The sequence below is a fragment of the Tasmannia lanceolata genome, unplaced genomic scaffold (genome assembly GCF_043159265.1).
Source record: "Tasmannia lanceolata isolate RefF3 unplaced genomic scaffold, GAP_Taslan_0.1 ptg000012l, whole genome shotgun sequence".
In the NCBI taxonomy this organism is placed as follows: Eukaryota; Viridiplantae; Streptophyta; class Magnoliopsida; order Canellales; family Winteraceae; genus Tasmannia; species Tasmannia lanceolata.
The window spans coordinates 18,395,712-18,408,002 of record NW_027518689.1 but is presented as its reverse complement, the minus strand read 5'-3'; the positions used below and the strand labels follow the sequence as shown (position 1 = coordinate 18,408,002).

Below are 12,291 nucleotides of genomic sequence, written 5' to 3'. Positions count from 1 at the left end.
GTCTGGACACCCCGAATAAAGGGACAGGTGATTGGAAGAATATATGTTGCGAACCCTGGTGAAGGAGAACGGTACTTTCTTAGGTTGATTTTGAATCATATCCATGGTGCAACTTCCTTCGCTTCTCTTAGAACTGTAAGTGGAATCGAGTGTCTTACATTTAAAATGATTTCAGCACTCCAGTGTTTTAATAAGATGCACAAACCATCTTATCGTTTAGCATTTAAAAGGCTTGTAAAAACTTTTTGAATGCTAAACGACAAGATGCTTAGTGCATCTTATTAAAACACTAGAGTGTTGAAATCATTTCCCAAAATTAAATGCTAATTGGAGGATAATAAGTCATTGAATTTTTGAGCCAGTGACTGGGACCATTGCTCTTGTAAGCCACCACACTCCCAATCTATGACAGTGACTTTTTGTAGCCGTTCAATCAGATCACTTTATGTGGTGGGGCCCAAATCGATGACTGGTTTGGATCTCTAATGTTTGTTCATAGTGGGGCCCACACAAGCTTCTCATATCAATGGCCGGATCGCCTCCTACGTGTACGGCCCACATACAGGACCCATGTCGGCAAATCCCCAAAGTCATAAGGCTATTTCTGTAATTTTCGCTCCTGAAAGAAGACATGCGAAGATGCTAAATGCCGCCTCTATCGTCATCCCATAATTTCTCTCTCTCTCTCTCTCTCTCTCTCTCTCTCTCTCACTATTCAATAACAAAAGGGAAGTATTATCTCCCCCCCTATTCTTCTCAACCCACCCCACTTTAGTCTATTAATAACCAATTTTTACACTGGAAATGAGTGACCCAGGAAAGAAATGGGGGCGAATAAATAATTCAAGAGACCTAAAAGGGCAAGGAAATGAGACCCACATCTTAGTTTAAAATGACGTTCAAACCCCTCTCTTTTCTCTTCATTCCTCCATCAAAGTATCCAAATTATGGCCAGTCCTTCATTTGATTACCTTTCTTCGGTAACCATATTCTGTTTACCGATTGTTTGCTTATCTTGGCACCATCATTTGAGTAAGAGTATCCCTGCTGAGAGTTCTGCATTACTGAGTACCTATTCATATATCCTTATGATGAGCTTTGAGATTCCTTTTGTAAGGTCGTCATGCTGGCGGATTTTACCTAAAACATTTTAAGCATGACCATTATCCTTCAAAATTATTGATAAACCATGAGTTTACCATGCCACGACCCTTTGGTAAGGACATTATTGTCTCAGATTTTACCGAAAACGTTTTGAGTATGGCCGCTATCCTTCAAAGTCAGTGATAAACCATGAGTTTACTTTACCATGATCCCATAATGTGGATTACATTAGATTATTGGCTCTTTATCCATAATCTATTCCTTCATCTATTGTACAAAAAATTGATATGTATTTTCTATCATGGATTTATCAATCTTATGTCGTGATAATTAATGGATTAGTTAAATCTTGCCTATATATCCTACGATCACATCCGAGTCTCACAAGATTAACTTAGTTTCTAGTATCTTATCCATATTTATCATTGCAAGGGCAATGATAGGGATACTTGGAGCCCACCTCTTTGTCTAAGAGATTTCCAAGTCTCGTTAGCACCCCTGTTATCTCCTCTTCTTCTAGGAAATTTTCCGACGGCCAAGATAGAAACGAACCCAAGGTTCTTTTGGTTCAAATACCCATTCAAATGAATTAAAAGAATTCTCGTGAAGCGTGCCAATTTAATGGGCAGTAATGAAAAAGGACTCTGTCGATGTCAGAAGGGTATCAGGGTCTTTTGACCACCCGATTTTGAAGGTTAGCCCGTGTTTCATTCTTGTTTTAAAAGGTGCCAGTAATCCGTAATTTCTCCAAACATCAGCCCACATTCCGAACTTTTCTCAAAATCTTCGGAATTTGGTGGGCCCCATTTCCCTGTAAACCCCTACTAAACAAGAAAAATACTCCTGCTAAAGAATCTAACCAGAACTGGATCCAGAAGCAAAGGGTTTTTTAGAATCCGTGTTCGTTTGGATGCCAAATTGTTTTTGGTTCTTGGGACTTTTGTGGAACAAAAAACTTCCTGGAAGATTGGTGGGAAAAAATTCTCCCTGGAAGTATCCCGGTAAAATAAAAATCCCATGTTTGGTTGAGTGGACTATGGTGGGAAAAAAAGATCCTGGTAAAATAAAAATCCCGGTTGCTTGAACTGTTGGGAAGAAAAAAGTTCTTTTGGTTATTTTGGTTCCTCGGATTTCGTGCGGGATTATTTTTGTTCCTTGGATTTTTTTTCCAGCTTTGGGTTTCGTGCGGGGTTATTTTAGTTCGTGGGATTTTTTTGGGCCCACTATTTAACCAGCAACCAAAAGTGGGTTTCCTGCGGAAATTCCACAAGAGTCCCAAGAACCAAAAAAATTCAGGCATCCAAACGGAGCCGGGGAATCTCCTTATCTAAGAAAGATAAAAAATGCTTCGGAATCCTTCATAATCCCACCAACTGTTCAGATCCATGGCTTCTCCTTCAAACCCTAATGGAACAATGGAGGATATCTCTTTAGAAACAAATTCCACTTCAGAAAAGGTAAATTTTTTACACGGAGATCTCGATCTAAGGATTCTCAAAGCTAGATCTTTACCAAACATGGATATGTTCTCAGGACGAGCTCGAAGATGTATAATGATCTCTGATTGTTGCCGTACTCCTGCTGAGAAAAAAAGGATCAAATCAACATTATCATCATCATCATAAGATCATAACTTGTGATCCTTATGTGGCTGTTTGTTTAGCTGGAGCTACCGTAGCTAGAACTGCTGTGATTTCTGATTCGGAAAACCCTGAGTGGAATGAGCATTTTGATATCCCTGTTGCTCATCAGGTTGCGCGTGTTGAGTTCCAGGTTAAGGATAATGATATGCTTGGTGCGCAATTGATTGGGATTGTGGGGATTTCTGCTCAGAGGATTTTGTCAGGGGAGGTTATTGAGGATTGGTTTCCTATAATTCGGTCGACAGGGTAACCGGTTAAGCCTTCTGCGGCGCTATATTTGAAGCTGGAATTCAAGCCATTTGAGAACAGCCCATGGTATTGTGAAACAATCAATAAGTCCAAAAGATTAAGTTCTTAGAGTTGGTGTTAGTTACTCATTTATTACTTTTAACACTCACCCTTATGTGTGGCCCCTCTTTTTTTGGGTTGGCCCTACACGTGGCACATGTGGCCCCTCTTTTGGGTGGGTTGTACACATGGACTTTTAATATCAAGGAGTCGTTGGGTTTTAGGCAATCGCTCTGATACCATGTGAAACAACCAATTACTCCAAAAGCTAAAGCTGTTAGAGTTGGTGTTATTTAATTATTTGTACTTCAACACTCCCCCTCACGTGTGGCTTCTCTTTTTTGTGTTGGACATACACATGGACTTTTTTTTAATATCAAGGAGTTGTTGGGTTTTGAACCTAGGACCTGCCACGAGGCAGTGGCTCTAGTACCACGTGAAACAACCAATTACTCCAAAAGCTTAAGATGTTAGAGTTTGTTTTATTTAATCATTTATACTTCAATAGGTACCACCGCGGCATTGGTGCAGACCCAGATCATTTGGGAGCCTATTTCCCGGTCCAGCGAGGAGGGTTGGTGACTCTTTATCAGGATGCTCATGTCCCGAATGGACAACTTCCAGAGATTGAATTGGAGAATGGGAAGATCTTTCAGCATGAGAAGTGCTGGGAAGATATCTGCCATGCAATAACTGAGGCACATCACTTGATTTATATAGTTGGTTGGTAAATTTATGACAAGGTGAAGCTGGTTAGAGAGCCAACCAGGCCATTGCCAAGCGGCGGGGAACTCACTCTTGGGGAGCTTCTCAAGTATAAGTCGCAGGAAGGAGTTCGAGTTTGCATGTTGGTTTGGGATGATAAGACTTCCCACGACAAATTATTCATCAATACGGTAATAAATTCAACTAAGATATGGTGCTTCACTTGTGATCATTCTGGTGAACAGTTAAATTTCTATATCATGCTTCATCCTCTATAGCCGTATGATGCAATGCCATATGGTTATGTTAGCTTTACGTTATTTTTTTTGAATGGTTGTTAGCTTTTCATGATACCCTTCCATGGATCACAATTTCCTATAAACAGATATAGATCTTCAGAAGGTGTAGTTATAGGGACATTTCATAGCTAAAATATGTTGCATGAACTCTGTTTCATAAGACATTACTTGGGTCTGTGACTCTATGATGGACTTGCTCGTCATTTTTTTGGTTAGTAATCTACATTCTATGGGTATTGCTCTTGTCTTCTATTTTTGCTCTCTTGTGCTTCTTTTGATCATCCAGATGAATACTTCTGGGTTTTGTGGATGGGTTTGATTGGCTTGATTCATTGGTCTCCATGATTTCATTCATATGACCATTTGCAGATGTTTGAGGACAAAATCTTGAGGAAAGATAATTTACATTTTAAGGGTTGAGCTCACCTTGTATTGATGTGTTTCGGGAATTTTGCATTTTAGAGGATCTGGGCTTCATTTCAATGGCATCATTTTTTGACGGCAAATGTTCCCTCAAAAGCTAATAAATATTAAAAAAACGATTAGTTCATAAAATTCTTCAAACCCATATCTAGGTTGAAGATACCCTTTTAGTTTGGTGGGCTGGCCATAATTATGTTAACCTCTATATGAATGCAAGAAACTCAAGTTGCCTGTTTTTGAAAAGGATGTTGAAATTCTTGTTGAAGATAATCTCAATCCTTTTTAGGAGAAAATTACTCTATGGAGTTCTCCGGGCAAAAAGATTGGTATTGAAAAAGTTCCCCTCATCCAATCATAGAATGGTATGTACTACGTTTACATGAACATGTAGAAGAACTGGTTCCTCTTGACTACCATACAATATATCCATAGCAAGGAGATGGGCATCTGTATGCCAAACAAAAAATAAAATTAAAAAGGTAAACGAATAAAAAAGTGTTTCTTTTTGTTGATGCTTGTGAGGTAATGTTGTATTTTCTCCAAGTTAGTGATGTTCTCTCATTCTTATTGTAAACCTCAAGTTTTGGGCAAAACTTGAGGAGAAAACATTGTAATCCTCATTTTTCACTTTTTAGTAGATTCCTCTCAGACTTGCCCGATGATTTTTCCCTTCATCTTGAAGGGTTTTCCACGTTAAATTTAGAGTTGTTTGGTTGTGTTTGGTGGATTTCCTGCTTTGTGTTTTGGTTTTTTTTCTTGGCACTTTTCAAATTGCCCATTTTTTATATTTGCACAAACAAAGTTTGTGGGCTCCATTCATATATTGACGGGAAGAACCTTAATTTAAAAAAAAAAAAAAAAATAATAAAAAAAAAAAATTAAAATAAAATATATATATATATATATATATATATATATATATATGAGGAAATGGTTTGTGTGCAGCTGATAAGCTATCTGTGCATGGCTGAAGAAACCATTAGGGGGGGGGGGGGAACATTTTTGGGGAGATCCAAAGCATTCATTTGGAAGGCCCTTCCATGGATAGGGTGTGTACCAAAAATCAGCCCTTTAGGATAATCCTAACCTTGCCATTTGTGGAGGGAAAAAATGGGCAGAAACAGTATCTGTCCATTTTCCCCTCCAACTTTGATTGGGTTAGGATTAGACCTGGCAAACGGGTGGGTCGGGCCGGGTCAACCCACGGGTGGTGCGGGTGCGGGTCACACGGGTCAGAATTTTGGTGACCCGTATTTTTGCGGGTCAGAAATTTGATGACCCGCGCGGCCCGCGGGTGGGCCGGGTTAACCCGCGGGTCACCCGCAAATATAAGCAAATATAATATGGGATTTAAATTCTCCTGATTTGACGTGATTTGACCGCACCCAAGTTTTTCCCGTAATTGTAATAACTCTACACATGTTTGTCGTATTTGTCTCGTTATTTTATAATTACATAACCATTTATCCGTAATTTTTCATCTAAAACTTTATAACTCAGTTATTTACTTTTCTTTTGTGTAATGATTACGTTTTTTTTACTTTTTCTTTTGCTAGAAACCTTCGGTGCGCATCTTTGCACAGCGTTAAAAAAAAAAAAAAACGAAATGTTACCAACACTACTGAGGGCACTCTCACTTTTTTAAAGGTATGGTATGGCCCACACCATCGGATGATCCAAACCGTCCATTAGATGGGCCATAGGCAAAATAGGTTATACTCCAAAAATCATTTACATCTGATGATTTTCCAAGAGCTGATAACATTCTCCAATAAATTCTTAAAAATTACTTTAAAATGCGGGTGCCCGCGGGTACCCGCGGGTTGACCCGGCCCAACCCATGTTTTTGCGGGTTGGGTTGCCCGCGGGTCAAATTTTGGCGGGTCACTAAAACCCAGACCCGTGCCCGCAAATTTGCGGGTGGGCCGGGTCAACCCGCGGGCATGGGTCGGTTTTGCCAGGTCTAGTTAGGATGATCCTATAGGGCTGATTTTTGGTACACACCCTATCCATGGAAGGGCCTTCCAAATGAATGCTTTGGATCTCCTCCAAAAATGTGGCCCCCACTATGGTTTCCTCTCTCTCTCTCTCTCTCTCTATATATATATATATATATATATATATATATATATATATATATATATATATTGACGGGAAGATATTTGTTCCCAACAATCTGCACTTCACGGGAACAGTGAGTTTGTTGTTTGAATGCAATTAGGCCTCTTATGACATCATACTTTTGTTTCAGACCATCATGAAATAGAAGTCACATATTCCCCAACGGTTTTACATATTTTTTTCCTAGAAGTGCAGGGGCATGCACGAGCAAAACAAGTCTGGTCCTATGATTTTTCTTTCCTAAGTAAAAGTAGTATCCCCATATAATCTGTTAGTACTATATTTCCTTGCTTGTAGAGCGTTACTTTCTAACTGAAAACTCTTTAGGGGGTTTACCTGCCTTTGAATATTCGGAACAGAGCTATAAAATGTTGATTTCCATTTAAATTAGTTGTCATTCTTGGAGATCCAATCCGTCAAATATTTCTTTTTTATATAGTTGGCAAAATCTATTTTGGGTGCTTTTGGAGCTCCAGCACATTCATTCTAATTGCAAGCACAAGACCACTAATTTTGAATAATTTTGCTCCTGTTCATGGTCAAACATTTATGTTCGTGTTTTGAATGTTTTGCTTAGCTTCAATAGTTAAGTGCTACCCCCTCGATTTTCTTTTTTCCTTCTCAAGAAAATAATACTTGTTTCTTGGGCAGTGATGCATCTTTCATTAACTTCCTAGAAATGGTACTTGATATGAGAAAACTATTCACTGTATCCAGTGGATATTTTTCCCATATGTAACAGTTTTAATTAGCATTTTTCTTCAGCAGCTTCTATGAACTGAAAAGTAGCTTATCTACATGTAAATTGTTTTTTTGAATGGTGACAATTTTATTGCTGAAGAAAAAGAGAAGACCGAGTTGGTCGATACATATAGATATAATCCCTAACCATACCAAAAAATACGAAAATGCACAACAAGAAAATAGAGAAAAGAAAAAACCGAAGATAGGAATCATGGAGGGAGGGAGTCAAACAATGCCAAAGCCTCCTTGGACACCGCCTCCCTCACAAGGCTATCGTCCACGACATTGGCGGATCTGCTAACATGTTGGAAATTTTAACTCTTGCATATTTGTCTTATTTGGTATTTCATAATGAACATGATAATAATTCATAAATATGTAGTTATAGTCACTTTTTTTTGTTGCTTGTAAGATACCTGGTAATAGTTCCTACTAATTAAGGATCACTACCATAGTTGTAAATTTCGTTTCGGTGGCCATTTCGTTTTGGCCACCGAAACGAAATTTCAAAAAATTTCGGACAATTTCGTTCGAAATTTTTTAGTAAATTTCGTCAAATTCCTGTAAATTTCAGTAAATTCCGGTCAATTCCGGTCGATTTCAGTCAATTTCGGCCGAAATCCGGAACGAAACGAAATTTTCGTCACTTCGTTCCGGTTTTCGGCTGAAACCGAAACCTTTAAGTCCATTTCAGACGAAATGAAATGACATTTGCAACTGTGATCACTACAGTATGGTACTAATTTTGTCAGACGTGGCTTTTTTTCCTGCTATGGGGTGTTTTGTTGACATTAATTGAGGTTAGATATTCAAGGTTTAATGTGATATGGTGTTTACAGCAGGCAGGATTGATGGAAACTCATGATGAAGAGACCCGGAAGTTTTTCAAGCATTCGTCTGTCATTTGTGTATTATCACCTCATTATGGAAGCAATAAGCTTAGCATTTTCAAGCAACATGCAGGCTTTATTCCATGGATTCATTTTGTTTCCACTTTGTCTTACGTATTTATGTGATAGCTGATTAAAGTATATGTATTTTAGTACATATTGAAGTTGTTCGACTTTGAACTATGGTCTTGATTATAAAATGGTTCAGTTTTTCAAGTTCTGTTAAACGTTGGGAAATAACTAGCACATCCATCCAATGAAAAACTAATGTTGTTTTCTTAATCCATTTGAAACCTCATTTGCCTTTTCCATATGCAAAAAGTTACTTGAATGAGAAGCAAGTGAATATCATATATATTGGTAGGCTATATTTGAACTTAGATTGAATGTTTTTTTCTTTTCTTTTTTTGAATAGAAACAGTATTTTGTTGAACAGTCCAAAATTACAACATATCAAACAAAGAAGACCATTTTAAAAACATCAAACATCCTCCTACTCAGGCATAAAATCTCTATAATCAAATCAGTACAAGATCCTCATTGGCAAGTCTATCAGCCTCGCCCTTCGTTCTTCTTTTCATTCGACATAAATAAATTTGGTAGCTCCCTAATCTTTCAATAACTTCATCAAAGAGCTACTGAGGATACATATGCCTCTTTTTGCACCATCTGATCATGTGAAAGAAATTTTATAAGAAGAAGAAAAATGCAGAAGAAACCCTGATCAGTGAACTCCACATTTGCATTTCCACATAATGACATAAATAGGTTGCTACTAGTTACATCAAATTTAGGCTGTCTATTAATTAGCATGTTCCCTTCTTCATAAATGTGGGAAATCTGACTGCTAGATTGCAATCCATTTCCCTACGTTTAGCTAAACAAATATCTTCACCGTATTTCATCCTTGAGACATTGAAATGCAAGCACTTCCACCTCAAGAAGGCAGAAATAACCATGCTGACATCATTCGTCACAATTTTGTCAAAGCCGGCACATTTTGCCATACCATTTGGTTTGACTATTTTATTGCTACCATCAAAGCTGATCTTGATAATAGAATGGTTTTGTCTGCATATCCCAAGGTCACGATTGGGGCTCATAATTCCTGCATAAGTGAACCCAATCATTAGATATCTTATCCAATCATTTCGCTCTATATTAGTTATGATACCCGTATTGGCATCCCTCCAACCAAGCCTGTTGAGAGATATCCCTCGTACTCCTTTCTTTTCAGGTACCACATATTGCGAAAGAGAAAGGACTCCAAGGACATATCTTCATGTCAGTTCAAAAGCTCTCAAGTTGGCTTTGATCCTTTCCATTCAAATCACATCCTCTGTGTCAATCAACATTGAGCATGGTTATCTTCTTGCTTATGTTGATGATATCAATCTCAGAGGTGACATCTATGAAGCAATCTTGTGTCTCAAGGCTCACCTCTCCATAGTTTTGTAGATGAAATGGTGTTGGACCTTTGAGATACTCTTACTAGTAGCATAGTTTCCAAACTCCTCTGTGTCATCGTCGACTTGCCCGAGTCGACTCCATTTTACCTTGGCCGCATCCTTGTTCGAGTCCACAGTTTTCCTTACAAAGGCAACCAAAACTCCTTTGGCACTCGAGTTATGACCACGTCAACAAGTAATTGGCCGCGTCAACCGTGTATTCCCCCGGCTACATCAAGTAGATTAGGATTTGTTTCGGCTTCATTTTGGTCTGAATCCACATTTTGAAACACTGATTGAAGGCTATCTGTTGAAATTCTCACTCGTAACGTTCTTGGATTTTTATGCCTTGGAGTTTTCATTTGTACTTCTGCCTAATTTAGATTATTCTAATATAGTTCTAAATAATCTCAATTATTCTTTCTTGCGGTGTACTCCATACTCCATTGTAAAATGGTTTTCATTGTTTTGTTTCTGAGAAAAAGGCCGCTTCTACTGAAAAAGAAGAAATAAAGAAAGTTCTTTGCTGGCTTCTTGCCATAAGCTATTTTGGTTTGATGTTTTCCGCAACTTGTTAAGTAATGAAATAATGGGAGTGACATCGGTATTTAGTGGACATATATCGGTCTCTCTTTCTCTGTGTGTGTGTGCGCGCGCGTGTGTTTCTGTTGTGTGGTTGTGTGTTTAGAGATCATTGGCAAACAATGTGTTAGCTAAGGAAATAGTGGGAGTGACATTTATATTTAGTGGACATATCGGTCTCTCTGTGTGTGTGTGTGTGTATTTAATCATCATTATATGTCTTCTATTAACCAATCTAGAACACCTGTTTCTTTGGCCATGCTGTACTTTCAAATTCATTCAAGGATTTTTCTCATTCTGTTAACACTACATTTGAACAATAAAGTTTATGTGAACGCTTTATTTGAACAATAAAGTTATCTTATATTGTTTCTGGTAATGTCTGCCCCCAGGTTGTGGGAACACTCTTTACCCACCATCAGAAATGTTTGCTCGTTGATACACAAGCTTCTGGAAATAACAGAAAGATTACAGCTTTTATAGGGGGTCTTGATCTCTGTGACGGCCGGTATGACACGCCTGAGCATAGACTATTTCGTGATCTTGACACTGTTTTTAAGAATGATTATCACAATCCTACTTTCCCTGTGAGTTATTCTGTTTTTATTTTCATTCTTGCAACTTAATTTGTCCTCCTTGTTGTATTGAATCAACATTCGGTTACTAAAATTTTAATTATATGGTTGAAGATTAATTTTATAGGTCTCTCAGATGCTAAATGTAAGGTCAACAGATGCAAATTTCGCCTGTAATTTTGATGCTGAAGAAGTTTAGATTCATTCATACAAATCGTCTGATAGAAGAGTGCTGTCAAACAAATCATTGGTGTCATACATGCCGAATTTAAAATTTGGAAATACTCATTTATTTTGAACTTCAATGACATCTGTTTGAATACAACTATTTGTCTCAGTGTCATCTTAAGAAAAAGAAAGTACAAGTCCTGTAATTTTGATTCATTCATACAAGTTGAGATCTGTGAAACCAATCATTGGTGTCATACATGTCGATTTTATCTTGTGGAAGTACTCATTTCTTGTACTAAAGTATTAGAAAACAAAAAATCATATTTAAAAGGAGTTTTTGCAAAAGAAGTCTTCTACTTAGATTTATTTGCAACAACAGTCTTCTAGTTTGATTATTTACAAAGAGTCATACAATTTGAGCGAATTTTGCGAATAGGGTCCTGCCATGAATTTGTGACAAAAATACCCATGGTAGATTTTTTTTCTGACTCATAAAAGACCAAAATGTCCTGAAAAGACGAAAATTACCTTGGAAACAGACCAAATAACCTTTGATGCTCAGTAATATGTTTTGATAGGCTTTGTCCCACTAACTCAACTCAAACCCACACATCGGGCGGGACCCATCATTTTATCTCCCGTTTTGATGGCCAGGTCCCTCGATCTCCATCCAAGCCCATGCACAGGGTGTAAATGTAAAATAATGGGCCCCAACATTTTACTCCTCATGTTTTGATGTGGTGGGGCCCTTATTTTACACTGTATGCATGGGCTTGGGTGGAGCTCGTGGGACCTGGCCCCTCCCGATGCGTGGGTTTGATTTGAGTTGGTGGGACCCACCTTATCAAAACATATCAAACTAGATGACCCTGTTTAAAATCATAAAGAGCAGAACAGACAAGAAAAGTATATAAATAACACAATTCATGCTATTGTTCTTTTACATATTAAATTTTAAAATATTATAACAATTTTTTGGTACTTTTATAAAAAAATATTAATTTTTAATATAAATAAATAAAATTAAGGTAGGTGCAAATTTAGACATGTCAGGTCATAAAATTTATGCTGTATTTTCTATCTTTTTATAATTTTTTATAAAATGTTAAAATTTTATTTTAATAAGGGAAAAAAACTTTGCCATTTTGTACATTAGAGGTATACCATACCAATATGTATTTCATTTTTTTGCATGGTGCAAAATTCATTCCAAATAGAGATGATTAAGGATATCATCCCCAAAGATGTAGAACTATTCCATACGGTTTTTTTATGACATAGGGTCTCCCAACCCCAAT

General features: G+C 37.6%; 1 pseudogene; it reads left to right on the top strand.

Moving 5' to 3' along the window:
* Positions 1-2,489: 2,489 nt before the first annotated feature.
* On the top strand, positions 2,490-11,021 carry LOC143888592 (phospholipase D delta-like; annotated as a pseudogene).
* Positions 11,022-12,291: the final 1,270 nt, after the last annotated feature.